Raw genomic sequence first — 14,850 nt, forward strand, 5'->3', positions numbered from 1 at the left:
TATTAATTGAATAAGATGGTTTGTGCTCATATTTGACATAAAAGGATTCTTTGGATAAGATGATTTGAGTTCATATTTGGGAAATATACTCTTGGAGATACAATTGTGGGGTCTATTTTGAAAATTAATTGAGATAGTTCTTCTGATTATGGAAACACCAACAAACGTGATAGTAAGAAAATCTTGGCTTGTTCTCAAAAAGATTAAGGAAGATTTTGTGCAACTGTGCATACTCCAGCTCTTTATGTTGGGTTATAGTTGAAAAGACAATGCCAATTTGATGAGCCATTCCTGTTTTGATGGTCAATATATTGTGAAAAATGCCACTCTTTTTTGTGTTTGAAATATTTTCTTGAAATGGTAGTTGTATCAGGCATCAGCCTTTCCATATTGTTACTGTTGGATTTATATAGGGGTTCTGGTTCTGGTCATTTCTATGAATGAAAGGGGACTAGGAGGTGCTTTTTAAGTGAGTACCTTGAAGTGTACTAGGGCAGTATGTGATATTTAGTGCTTTATGTCACAATATCTAATCATGCATGATATTATTAAGAATATTTTCTTGATGTTCTGCACAAAGAATGAAGGCTGGACTTGATTTGTTTAGGAGTAGTTTTACGCAATAAAAGGCAATTCTGAATGGTTACGTTTCATCATGTTTTCTTCGTAAGTGGAAGCTTTTCTTGTGATTGTTCTTTGAAACAAAGGTCGAGTAGGTGCTTCTCTAGAAGTTAAAGTCACGAGGGATGGCATTTATTACGCGTCTCAGTGATTATACAAGTTTTAATCAGAATTCCAAAACTTATGGTATGTTATTGTAGTATATTGATGTCTTACTATGAGTTTGTCTTAATCTGGATGTTGATAGTGTCGGACCCAGGGGTTGGATTAGAAATGGTTTGGCAGAATGTTTAGTATAATGGTGGTGGTTATTGTATCTTGGATTCTATGTTATTCGCAATATTGATCTTTAGTGTGGGGGATGTTTGCCGTGGATCGATGCTTCAGAAAATGAAGGTCAGAATAAAATGAGGGTGCTTAAATTTACAGTTACACTGTAAAATGAGGGTGATTGGATTTAATGGTTACACCTGTGAACAGTTAAATCACGTAAGTTTCAATCATCAATCCACAGAAAGGTTCTTGCAGTTGGGATAGAGGATGGTAGATGTTGGCCTTCCATAAATCGTTTTGTCTCTGAGGGGCTTTGTAGAGTCTTTGCATCGCCACACAAGTATTCTACTTTACCTTTTGTTAGTATCCTCCACTCTCAACCACTCATGGCAGCCCACGTGTCCAGATTCCAACCACGACCTACAAGTACATGACCTGGAAGAAGCAACCACTACGCCCTAAGGTCGTCGTCCGCATTTTTAGGAAATGCAAATCACATTTGCGCAGCACTATAAGCTAGTCAACAACAACAACCACTACAAGCACCGCGACTTGGAAGAAGCAACCACTACGCCCTAAGGTCAGGTCGTCCAGACGACCTAGGAAATGTAACCGCTGCGCACTACAAGCTAGTCAACAACAACAACCACTACAAGCACACGACTTGGAAGAAGCAACCACTACGCCCTAAGGTCAGGTCGTCCAGACGACCTAGGAAATGTAACCGCTGCGCACTATAAGCTAGTCAACAATAACAACCACTACAAGCACACGACTTGGAAGAAGCAACCACTACGCCCTAAGGTCAAGTCGTCCAGACAACCTAGGAAATGTAACTGTTGTGCACTACAAGATAGTCAACAACAACAACCACTACAAGCACACGACTTGGAAGAAGCAACCACTACACCCTAAGGTCAGGTTGTCCAGACGACCTAGAAAATGTAACTGTTGTGCACTACAAGCTAGTCAACAACAACATTAATGGGAGACTTTACTCGGTAACGATCTGCAGGTCTTTGCTTCGTAACAGACGCATCCAGAAAAGGAAGGGACAGCTCTAGTAGGCCTATAAAAAGGAGGTACGAACTACGTAAGGCTTGATTTGAGTCGGGCTAAACGACTCGATATGTAGGCAACTCTTCTCTAAAGGAAGGGCACTGCCATTTCCGACCAAACTCAATCTCAGTTTGTAGGTATAATTCGATACATTTACATTGGCCCCTGTAAAGGAGGGTTTTGGTTCTCCTTGAGGTTCGCGAAGAAAGAGGGAAGAGGGTTGATATTCTCTAAAGGGACCGAGTTCGCTTGTGAGCGAACTGCTTACGTATCATCTTTTTGGTTTTTCTCTTTCAGGGGAGAGAGGAATTAGGTCCGACGTAGTTCAAATAGGTGGTATTTATAGGCTTGAGGAAATATCTATTCAGGAGACACGTGTTTCTCTTGCGCACGTGTAAGGTGGAGATCGTGAATGAGTGTTGGGCTGGTTATATTATAAATTCGTGTCTTGATTGGGGCGTTAGGCGGTCACCCTATTTCCGGTGGTGGGAAGTACGAGCAAGATTTTGGTAATGATTACCCCCGGTGGTGACCGTGATCCGGTATGTTACGTCTCGGCCATGTGCTCGTCATCGAGACATCTTTGTTCGCATACCACCTACCACGAAAGGAGCTACTCACGATCGATCTTGGAGGTCGATGTCCCTGAAGTTCGCTTATCTTCTGCGCCTGCACGCCATTCTCGAGGGAGCCGCCACAAGTCGGTCTTGGAGGTCGATGTCCCGAAGTTCGCTTATGTTGCACGCGCTGCATGATAGGATATTGCTCCCCTACATAGCCCCTCGGTGGAGTGTTTATGCCACGAGAAACGCCTCTGGCGAGAAAAAATGGAAGAACGTGTGAAACATGAGCGAAGGTGGACGATCCGACCAGGGGCCGGTATGACTTTTGAATCATGTAGCATGATGATTTGGCGGAAAGGAAAGTTGTTCTTTGTAGAGGCGAAGGGTCATAAACGACCTAGGAGGCGGGCGCCCAATTTGGCGGCATTGTGTTTAGGTCGCCGCAATGGTAAAGAATTAATCGATCGTCACGCCACGGAGTGTAGTGACTGAGGCAAAAGTCGCCCGGTCGGTGAGTGAGAGTTCATCCCCGCTACCGTCGTGATGTGGGGAGCTTAATTCTACTACATGGGGAAACGGGAAGAAGCGTATAGTGAAACGCCGATCAGAAGCTTCCACTCATAACCATAACGACCACCGCTCGCTCGAAGGGATCGTCTTGATGGTGATAAAGAGGTGAAAGATGAGGACATGGAGACGCGTTGCAAGGGGCGATGGATATGGCCGCTTGTTTGGTAAGTTCAAGACACACTAGGTTGGTATGTCGGTTACCCAGGCAAACTGATTCTTTGAGTTTGTTAGATGCGGTTTCTTGCGAGGATAATAAGTTGAAAGAAGTTGTTCAAAACACCGAGATCGATGATAACCCTCACGCCGAGCTAGGGGTGTATCGCGAAAGCCGCGTGGGGCCGGATAAGAGAAAGTCGGAAGTGATGACTACCAAATACCGTAACGTTATAGAGAATCTTTGGTTAGTGACTGATGTGACGGAGCTAGAAAGGGAATTAGCTGTGGTGACTGCTTATGCTAAGAAATGTCGGGAAGGTGGCGGCATAAAGCCAAGAAGCGAAAGGCGCATAATCGTTGTAGATCGCCCTACGCTTTGGACGAAAGTATGACGCCTTGAAAGAAAGCTACTTGTAGAAGCGATGAACAAGGGCGGGGAATGCGTGTGATCTTTGAGATCGCCCTCGCATACCGCTTCGACCGGTAGCGGCACGTAAGATAAGCATGTCGTCACTGAGATTTGATGATGCGATCTACTTTTGTCTCTGTCAGCCAGAAATTGTAAGTGTTGTTTACATTTTCCTCTCTTATATGAGAGTTAACAATAGAGTTTGCGTCTTGAGGGCTTGCCCGAAAGGTTTCACCTTTTATTCAGAGAACTGGCTTCCACGAAAGTGGCAGTTCGATACTTTGTTAATTTTTGTAATGAACACCGACCTGGATTTTCTGGGTAATCCCAGCAGATCGGTGTATGTAATTGTTGTGACGAGTGGTCATATAAGGTTATTGGTTATGTTCCGCATGCATGTTGCCGTGTACTTGTGTGTAACTAGCGTTCGGCTTATGATTCTAGAAATATGCATCCTGCCGTTTAGTCGACCCTAGAAATATAGGTCCTCAACGTGACAGGAATGGGAGAGGCTATTTAGCCTGTGAGCTCAAGAGAGCGTTCTCGTTTAGTCGATCCTAGAAATATAGGTCCTCGACGTGATAAGAGTTGGAGAGGCTATGTAGCCTGTAAGCTCCAGAGAGCTGTCTGCTCGCGGAGAGCGTTCTCGTGTAGTCGATCCTAGAAATATAGGTCCTTGACGTGACAAGAGTTGGAGAGGCGATGTTGCTGCCGTGAGCTCCGGAGAGAGTCACGCTTTCATTGAGAGCGTTCTCGTGTAGTCGATCCTAGAAATATAGGTCCTCGACGTGACAAGAGTTGGAGAAGCGATGTTGCCTGTGAGCTCCATAGAGAATTTTCGTTCTTTCGATCCTAGAAATATAGTCCCCGACGTGATAAAGTCGATCCTAGAAATATAGGTCCTCATAGCGATCCTAAAATATAGGTCCTTGGACAAGAGTCGAGAGGCGATGTTGCTGTGAGCTCCGTGAGAGTCTGCGCTTTCATGAGAGCCGTTCGTTTATGAGAGCGTATGGCGCGTTAAGCGTGGAAGTATACTGGTCGTGCATCGGATGCGAGCTGTAGGACGTTTTGATGCCAATAAATGGAATAACTTATACTAAGTAACATAAAAATTTAACCTTACACTTACAATGCTTAAAAAAAAATCTACAACAACAAATATTTTATTGATAAAATCTTTTCAGCAGATAAGTATTCCATGGGCGAGGTAACAATTTTCCTTCTTGAGTTTTTATCCAGTATGCTCCGTTGCCCACAACACGTTCTACGATGTACGGACCTTCCCAATTAGGGGCTAGCTTGGAGTCGTCTTGCGTCTTTTTTAGCACTAGATCGCCAGGCTAGAAAGATCGAGGATGCACTCGTTTGTTGTAGGAGTTTTTCAGGGTTTGTTGATAAGATGCGACTCAGATGGTGGCTAAGTCACGTCGTTCTTCGAGCAAATCGACCTCTCGTGCTAAGACGAAATCATTTATTAATGCGGTTTCAACGAGCTCGGACCGAAGTGGTATTTGTCGATTTCGGTGGGAATGATGACCGTGCCATAACACAAGGAGAATGGAGATTTGCCTTGCGATCGACCGAAGCCAGGTGCGATGAGCCCACAAGATGTTCTCCAACCGGTTCGCCATTGACTCTTGTTCTTTTCAATCTTTTTCTTCAAATTTTCTAAGATGGCTTGTTGTTGGCCGGCGACCATTACTCGAAGTCTTCGTGGAGTAGAAAAATGCATGAACTATCTTCCACTTTGCGAGAAATTCTTTAACGGTTCGGCCTTTAAATTGGGGTTTATTGTCCATGACGAGTGTATGTGGCAACCGAAATCTGGTGATGATATGAGTCCAGATGAAATTGCGGACATGCGATTCTTTGACATGTGCTAAAGGAATGACTTCGACCACTTGGTGAAATAGTCGGTTGCTTAAAGACGAACCCGAAACCCGGTTTTTTCGGGAGACGAATGGTCCCATAATGTCCATGCCCCACATGTGAAATGGCCATGGGCTTGCTATATTGATCAGCTCGCATGCGAGCTAAATGATGTTGTAGCCGAATGTTTGACATTTTAAGCACTTGAGAACGTATGCTTTGGCATCACGGTCGCATCACGGGGCGAAAGTATCCTTGGGAAATTGCCTTGTGGGCTAAAGAACGACCTCGGCATGGTTTCCACATTCTCCCTCATGGATTTCGCAAATATCAATTGTTCTGCCTCGAGTAATACATCGCAAGTCGCGAATCCACCGCCAGATTTTTCTAAACAACTTATCATGTAACACGCAATAACGACGCCTTTGATATTGGATTTGTCTAGCTTTGGCATGCTCTACTACGGGGCGTGCCTTGTTGATGTAGTCCATGATGGGTCGCATCCGTGTGTGGGCGAAACCGATCATCGGAGAGAGGGAACGGATCGGCTATAACTAGGGCATGTTCGACTGGTATGTAGGTCGATCGACTACCCCAACGAGGAGTTGTCGTGGAGCGTAACTTGGTGTTTGAGTGGCTAGGTAAGCTAGGCCATCTGGCGTGGACGGTTCTCATCACGCAAAAAAATGGTGTATGGTAGAATTCGAAAAAGAAGACAACAAATGATGAACGACACGAAGATATTTCGAAGGTTACCTTCCCCGAAGTAGTGTATTCCTTAGCAATCGGGCGAATCGACCGGTTCATGAGTCACTAAAGACTTGGAGCTCTTGCACCGAAATGGCGCCATAATGAAGGCCCATGATCGATCGCCAGACTCGCCTCGTTATTGGAAGATGCGAAGTCGAGTCGAACTGATTTTTCAACCATAACTCCTTCGGGAGACACTAAGACGACCCCGATGCCACTCTCTCCGGGGTTGCTAGAGCCATCTACAAAGAGAGACCAAACTGATTTGACACACTCTTTGACAACAGCGAGCTCCATCTCTGGCTACCAGTGTGGGTCCTTAATAGGGAAATCGGCGACGACTTGACCTTTCTGAGAGGTGGGAGGTACAAACTCCATGTGGTGTTCACCGAGCTCCTCGGCCCATACGGCCATACGAGTAGTTTTGTTTTCTTTGTGGAGGAGTTTCTTCAGTGGCAGGTCGGTCGGTACGTTGATTGGATGTGCTTGAAAGTACGGCCTGAATTTCCTTTCCGAATACACCAAAGCAAGTACGGCTCGTTCAAGGAAAGAATAATTCTTCTCAGCTGGCGTGAGCGTCTTACTTGTGAAGTAGATCGGCTTTTCTGAGTTGTTTTCCTCTTTGAAGAGAACTCGACCGATTCATAAATCGATATCGCCGAATTATATAGCCCCAATGTCTCTCCATCTACTGGTGTGGCTAAAACGGGAGGTGTGGTGAGGTATTCTTTTAGAGTGGCGAATGCGTGATGGCATTGATCGTTCCATGAGAACTGCTCGCCTTTCTTGAGGAGTTGTAGGAACGGACGACACTTGTCTAACGCCCTGGATATGAATCGATTAAGTGCAGCGACCATACCTGACAACTTCTGTATTTGCTTCTTTGTCTGTGGATCAGGCATGTCTAAAACGCCTCGATTTGGTCCGGATTCGCCCGATCCCGCTACCGCGACACACACGATATCCGAGGAATTCACCAGAGGACGCTCCAAAGAGGCATTTCTCTGGGTTTAACTTCATTCGAGTGCGGCGCAATCTGGAGAACGCTTGCTCAAGGTGAGTAATATGGTCGACTGCTTTTTGCTCTTGACGACCATGTCGTCGATGTAAACCTCCATGGTCTCTCCTAACATGTCCTGGAACATGTCAGTTACCAGACGCTGATATGTCGCTCCGGCGTTCTTAAGGCCGAACGGGAGGATGTTATAACAATAAATTCCTTGTTCAGTAATGAACGAGGTCTTCTCTTGATCTTCCTCCGCGAGTGAGATTTGATTGTATCCGCTGTACGCATCCATAAAGGAAAGGAGCTCATGGCCGCAAGTCTGGTCGACAAGTTGGTCAATATGTGGTAGGGGAAAGCTATCTTTCGGTGTTTCTTGATTGACATTCGTGAAATCGACGCATAGGCGAACTGTTCCATTCTTTTTGGGGACCGCCACTATGTTAGCGACCCATCGGGGTAGTCCACCTTTCTGATAAAACCGACTTGCTTGAGTTTGTCGACCTCGTCATTAATGGCTTTCTGAAACCGCAGAGATAACCCGCGAGGTCGCTGGCGAACTGGTTTAGCATTAGGATTGATATTTAATCGATGACAGGCTACACTAGGGTCTATACCGGGCACATCGATATACGACCAGGCGAAAACATCTTTATTCATTGCTAGAAAGTTTACAAGTTGTGCCTTGAGTGTAGGGTCAAGGTTAGCCCCTACATATACAAACTTGGGATCATTATCAGTTCCTAAGTTCACCCGCTCTCTGTCGACTTGTTGAGGTGTTGGCTTGGGTGGTGACGCTTCTGCGCGTGGTGGTACTTCAGCAACCTGAGGGAGAGTGCACTTATTCATCTAAACTGGATCGGCATCTGTGTTGACGAGAGCAGGGACTGGAATGGCTTCTGTGGTTGTACTAAGAGGGGTTGGAGTGAATGTCGGCATGGAGACTTATGGTGGAACACATGTCTGTGAATCCATTGGGATGCTAACTGGTGAGATAACAATAGTAGAGGGGCCTCCGGGGGGCGGGGACTACTATAGGGGGACAAGAATCGACGCGACTTTGGGAATCCATTTTGATGGAGCGGCAACGGCTGGATTGACTGCTGGAGTGTAAGTGGACGACTTCCTCTTGTTATTCTTGGAGCCCCCAGTCTTTGCGTTGATCGTTAGCTCGACCTCTGCAACCGTGTCTTTGGCCATGGTATAACCGATGGGTTCGCTACTTGTGTGGGAGTGGTGTAATCTTGTCGATCTTTCCTGGCGACAAGATTTGGTTACAATGATATGCTTCCAGTTGATTGCTTCTCGGCTCCATCACCATCCGGGGGCGGAAACGGAGAACTTGATGCAAAGTCGGAAGGTACGGCTTTGCATTTGGTGGATCCATCGTCGTCCTAATATGGCATTATAGGACGATCGATATCCGAGACGGTTGAATCGCGTATGCGGTATTTGTGTCTTCTTTAGATCCCATCGATCTTGGAAGGATGATATCACCGGCGAGTGGTCGGCCCCGAATCATTGAACCCATAAAGGGGGCAATCGGATCTATCGAATCGATTTTGGTAAACTTTTCTTGGAGAGTATGGTAAAATAAAATGTCACAGGAACTCCCCGGGTCGATCAAGACTTCGCTTTCTTGTCGGTCGATCTTGACGTGGGCGACTAGTGCATCATTGTGAGGAAGGCAGACCTTGTTGAGGTCGGCCTCTGTGAAAATGATATCTCCTGAATGGCGACCTAAGCGACGCGGAGCATGTGCTGCTTGGAAAGTAAAGTGATACACTTCTTGAAGAGCGCCAACACGCCAACACGACGTCTTTTCTCTCTGGATGAAGTAACTGAATCATCGGTGAAAGTAATCATGTGAATTGTTCAAGCATTGTCACGATCTGAGGAGTGCTGTCTTCGCTCGTGACGAGAACGATCTTGGGGACGTCCTCTATTGTGGGGGTGAACTGGAAAGTCTTGATGATGGCGGCGAGGTGGAGATCGACTACGCACTCGGTGAGGTGGAGATCGGTTGCGCACTCGGCGAGCCATGAGCTTATGACGCAAGTCACCGTCAGGAATGTTGGTGTACTGCTTAATGTGACCCGCCGACAAAGGTCTTGAAGATAATGCTTAAGCCCCAAAGACGCATTGGTGTCATGACATTTGGCTTTGTGGAATGCGTAATATGGCTTGTCCGGTCGATCTACGAAACGCTTCACATCCGGGCGGAAGTCACGAGGCTCGCTAGATCTTGTCTAGGATGTAACTAGGAGAATGTGTTAGGACAAATAATTCTCGTTGTTATCCCGTCGGGTTCCACCTTAGGTGCCCGCGACACGGATCGCCGCTTTGGTACGCGGGGTATGGTGGAGATCGCCGCTACTACCTCCTCGGTTCTCGGCTAAACCAATCGGACTTCAAACTTTCTTGCAACTTGATATATTTGTCAACTTCGGGCGCATGATTCGGATAAGCGTTTACGCTCCTTCATGAAAGCGATCCGGAGAGGTCGGTATTACGCGACTCGACAAAGCGTTAGAAAATGCCGATGTGGCAAAAGACTTTTCGATCCGTTTTCCATACACAACAGTTCGAAATTGAACCGCCCTCTAAGAATTGGCGAATGGTTTCATCTTCTCGAATGATAAGCGAAAATAAGCGAATCAAGAACGCCTTCTTACGTCTGTTATGCACGTATTGCTAAAAAAGCAAACAGTCGATGAAGTTGCTCAAAAGTTTTAATAGAATCGAGTTCGAGAGAAAGAACCAATCAAGTCGCCATCCTTGAGTGACCGGCGGAAAATAATCGATGGCGGTGAAGATAATCATATTCAAGAACCGTAGAGGGCCAAACTCGAATGTATCGAGCCACATGTTGGCCGGGACAGTCTTTGCCATCATACATGGGGAAACGTGGGTGGATAAAATCTTGAGGAGAGGATTTACCGAGAACATCGCCAGCGGAACGGGGACGCGGTATGTCTTGAGCATCTTTTGAACAATTTGGGTTCGTCTTTTCCCCGATTTTGACTTTGGCCTATCCTATGTGACAATTCATTAATCTGCTGATTAACCTCGTTGATGCCATTTTCAGCAACATTACCGACTGGTTGCTGTTGATAAGCGTCGACTTGGGCTCGTAAAGTAGCATTTTCTTGCCTGAGCAATGAAATGCTTTCATTTGTTACACCCAGTTGTTCTGCAAGGTGTTGAACCTGAGCTTCGAGGCTGACCATGCTTCGTGGGCTTGAGAATTGGAGAGTTTTTAGTTAGGGTAACGTGATTTTTCAAGTAATCGAAACCACAGACGGCGCCAATGTAAAGGAGGGTTTTGGTTCTCCTTGAGGTTCGCGAAGAAAGAGGGAAGAGGGTTGATATTCTTTGAAGGGACCGAGTTCGCTTGTGAGCGAACTGCCTACGTATCATCTTTTTGGTTTTTCTCTTTCAGGGGAGAGAGGAATCAGGTCCGACGTAGTTCAAATAGGTGGTATTTATAGGCTTGAGGAAATATCTATTCAGGAGACAAGTGTGTCTTTGGCGATGTAAGGTGGAGATCGTGAGTGAGTGTTGGGCTGGTTATATTATAAGTCGATATCTTTGATTAAGGTTATGGCGGTCACCCTATTTCCCGGTGGTGGGAAGTACGAGCAAGATTTTGGTAATGATTACCCCTGGTGGTGACCGTATCCGAGGCGTTCTGTCTATGGTCATGTGCTCGTACCGAGACATCTTTGTTCGTACCACCTACCTGAAAGGAGCTACTCACAGATCGATCTTGGAGGTCGATGTCCTGAGTTCGCTTATGCTGCGCACACGCGTGTTCTCGAGGGAGCTGCGCACAGGTCGGTCTTGGAGGTCGATGTCCTGAGTTCGCTTATGTTGCACGCGTGCATGATAGGATATCGCTCCCCTACAGCCCCGTCTGTCGGTTCGATATCTTGGAAAATCCACACCTTCTCTGATTTTTCAAGCCCACAAAGCATGGATGAAAAGTTGTGAATGGATTCCTCAAAATTATGACAAGAAGATCTAGCGATTACAATGATATGACAAGAAGATAATTTCATCAAATACAAACTTCGGAAGCCTAAGGTATATATCCACAAAGCCATGAATAATAGGCAAAGCTTGAGATGGTGCTTCATGTGTTATCTCGCTACGACTTGGCAGCTAAGTCTGGCAATACAAGCTAATTGCTAATGACCAGACACGAACTACGAAGCGTGGTGTTAGTGATGATCGAGATTATGAAAGCTAGCTCAAAGTTTACGAGCACGCGAAAGCACAAGTTGTTTGATCCTATAATTAGATAAGTCTTTCACTGTCCTTGTTACTGATGAGTGATTATTACTCCAGTTTGGATCCATAGCTAACTACGCAGTTCTCATCTCAAGTTTTTTTTGAAACTTGAAACTTCATCTCAAGTTTCAGTTGTCATGATAATATCTAAACTCATTTTTAACCACTGTAAAATACATATCATTCTTTCAATGCATTTCTTTAATTGCCAGATCGATTTCCATGCGACATACCATATGTAGCGATTTTGATGTAGACTTGTTTGATTTTAGCCATCTCAATTTAATTGTGACGACAAAAGAGTTGCTTGATTTTAGCCATCGATCTCAATTTAATTGTGACCCAAGAGTTGCTTGATATCCCCCAATTTCAATTAATGCTTATAACTGTTGCTTATCACATTCAAGTCCAATTTTCAACATAGGAATGAGACTTGTGGCAAAGATAAAATCAGATCACAAGAGGAAACTCAATGAGCATGGGGGCTTAAACTTCATAGTTGCTAGCCTTGTTACAACACTTAATTCATTCTTGTTAGGCTGTTGCACCTATTGATTTCAATGATCAGGAAAGGTTTTTAGCGACCTACTCAATGACATGCCGAATCCCGGTTTCTGAGTTCCAACTGAAATGACCAAGAGACTAGACAACTACGTCCTATCGTGATAAAGAAGGTACTATCAATTTCATCCAAGTCGGGTTACAACATACTTTACTATATGTGAATTTTTAATTTATTGATCGATGCATATGATAAAGAACTGAAAATTTCATGACTCAATTAGAGTATAGTTCAGGGAGAAACCTTTGAGCTACTTACAGCGTTCTCCACTCAAAGTTGAAGTGACTTGGTTTATTACCAATCCTTTATAATTCCTTTCACAATTACGACGACCCGACGCGAGCTCCACGAGCCTCACCAGCTCAAATGGATCGCCCCTAGCTACTATCCCAAGTTTTAATTTACTCTCATATTGACCACCTTTATATGAGTTTGAAATTCCAGGTGATACAAATCAAGTCTCGGTGACTTGACAAATACGTACAGACTGAATTTGTGAATGTTGATCCAGCACCAACTATCTGAGATTTGTTCAAATCCACAAGGTGTCTAAATAACAAAACAGGATGCGCTCCATCACAGGTTGTTTTCCACGGACCAAGACGTAACACAGGTTGCTTCCACTACGAACTGGAGCTAGCTACAACATCTCTGAACAAGGGCTAACTAAAGCCATCTGACCATGTCTAGTCCAGCTCAAACAGCGTACATCTCCAAAATTACTACAATTAATATTTACGTGTAATAACTAGTTGGTACTAACTCCTTCATGCTTGCTCGTTTTTTTTACAGGTCACTCAAGCTCCAAAACTGGAGCTAGCTACAGTCACGCCAATTCAAGGTTAATAACTATAGTGACGCCCCCAAAATGCTAGTTAACCAATCAACTTGATGCCCTACTAAGGATCAAGTTCGATCTACGAACAATGATGTCAGCTCGCAATCAAAAAAACTCAACGTAAATCAACCATAGTGACGCCACAAAAAAGCTAGCTATCAGCCATAGTGACGCCCTAAAAGGCCAACAATAACGCTCCCAAAAGGCGTACAAATCGACTTAACATCTGTAAGTACTCTCCGTTCTACACTACAACACATGTATCCACACACCAGGTCGTATCTCCACCAGCTCATACCACTTGATTAGCACGTCATAACAACCCAAACTCAGGTCATCCCAAATCTCAGTTACGGCCATATATGGAAGCAAATCATCTAGCGCAATCCTGGAGTTCAGTCAACGCACCAATCAAGGAGACATTTACTTTGTAACATCAGGAGTAATGACGACTCATCAAGATAGGACACAATGTGGATCTACCCTTGACAACGGCCTGGAGCAAATAAGGAAGGTCAGCTCAAACATCTATAAGTGGAGAGAGATGAACTACGTAAGGCTTGATTCAAGTTTACCCGAGAAACTTGATACGTAGGCAAATCTTATCCCAAGAAAGAGCGCAGCCACTTCCTATCAATCCCAACCTCAGGTCGTAGGTCCAAAAATAATAAACTTCAACATTGGCACCGTCTGCCGGTTCGTTCCCTTGAGAAAACACAAACAAACTATTTTCTCAAGCCCATGAAGCTAGTCAGAAAAACCACCATGGAAGCACAACTCCAGGCTTTAGCATATCAAATGAAGACGCTCCAAGATTCCTTTGTTGCCCTTCAACAAGAAAACCAAACGATGCGCGACCAAGCCACCTCCAACACCAACAACAGCACTCCAGATGCAGTGGAGAACAACGCAGTCACAAGCCTCACCACCACCACCAATCAGTGACTAGAAGACTTTGCCCAGAGGTTGGAAAAGTCGAACGACAAAGCTAGCGTGGTCCAGATAGCTCAAAAGATGCTCCAGTCATACAAGGCATCACTTTTCACCACTGAAATCAGGGACAAGCAGCCTCCCTCAGAATTCATCCAACCAAAGTTCCCGCTGTACGACGGTAGCTCGTGTCCAGGCTAGCACATAACTCGTTTCAACCAGATCCTCACACTCTACAACGCTCCAGACTACGACTACCTGAAGTGCAAACTCTTTCCAGCCAACTTGAAGGATGGAGCACTAGACTGGTTCTACACGCTCACCCCCGATTCAATTAACAACTTTGACAAGCTGGCTGAGACGTTCGCAGCAGAGTTCGTCCACAACAGAAAGAAATAAGTTGACTTGGACTCTTTGTTTCAACTTAAGCAAGCTCACGACGAGACAATCCGCACTTTCCTAGGACGTTTCAAGAAGGAACTCCTATCAATGGAGCCAGGCCTCAAGGACAGCTTTGAAACTTTCGCATTCACCAATGCCCTCCTGGACTACTCCGACCTAGCAGGGTCTCTAATGCGCAACAAGCCAGAATGCTTAGATGACCTGTACCACAAAATCGACAAGTACATCAAGTACGAATAATGGATGGCCCAAATAAGTGGCAAAAAGTCTCAAGTCCTCACACGATGGCGATACGCGAGGACCCAAAGAAAGCAATCACTACTCAGGCAGCAACAACAATAACAACAACAAGGGCTCCAGCTCCCACAAGCCCTCATACACCAAAAGGGAATTCTCCAACTTCTCCAGGACGCCAAGCCATATCCTAAAGAAGATATATACGAAAACCATACTTCAAGCCCAACATCAACAAAGTCATAGCAATCCAAGGATGTCCATACTGCCATTTCCACAAGCTCAACCACCATGACACAGATGAGTGTTGGAGCC

The 14,850-nt window shown here is 45.2% G+C and overlaps 1 long non-coding RNA gene across 1 annotated transcript; it reads left to right on the forward strand.

The window, feature by feature from the left end:
* The first annotated feature begins 10,910 nt into the window (after nucleotides 1-10,910).
* On the forward strand, nucleotides 10,911-14,515 carry LOC147525478 (uncharacterized). The gene is made up of 3 exons (XR_015198198.1): nucleotides 10,911-12,243; nucleotides 12,576-12,836; nucleotides 12,924-14,515. It is a non-coding gene; the product is annotated as an uncharacterized LOC147525478 (long non-coding RNA).
* The last annotated feature ends 335 nt before the right edge of the window (nucleotides 14,516-14,850 follow it).

Source organism: Coptis chinensis, chromosome 1 (genome assembly GCF_015680905.1).
Source record: "Coptis chinensis isolate HL-2020 chromosome 1, ASM1568090v1, whole genome shotgun sequence".
NCBI classification, from domain to species: Eukaryota; Viridiplantae; Streptophyta; class Magnoliopsida; order Ranunculales; family Ranunculaceae; genus Coptis; species Coptis chinensis.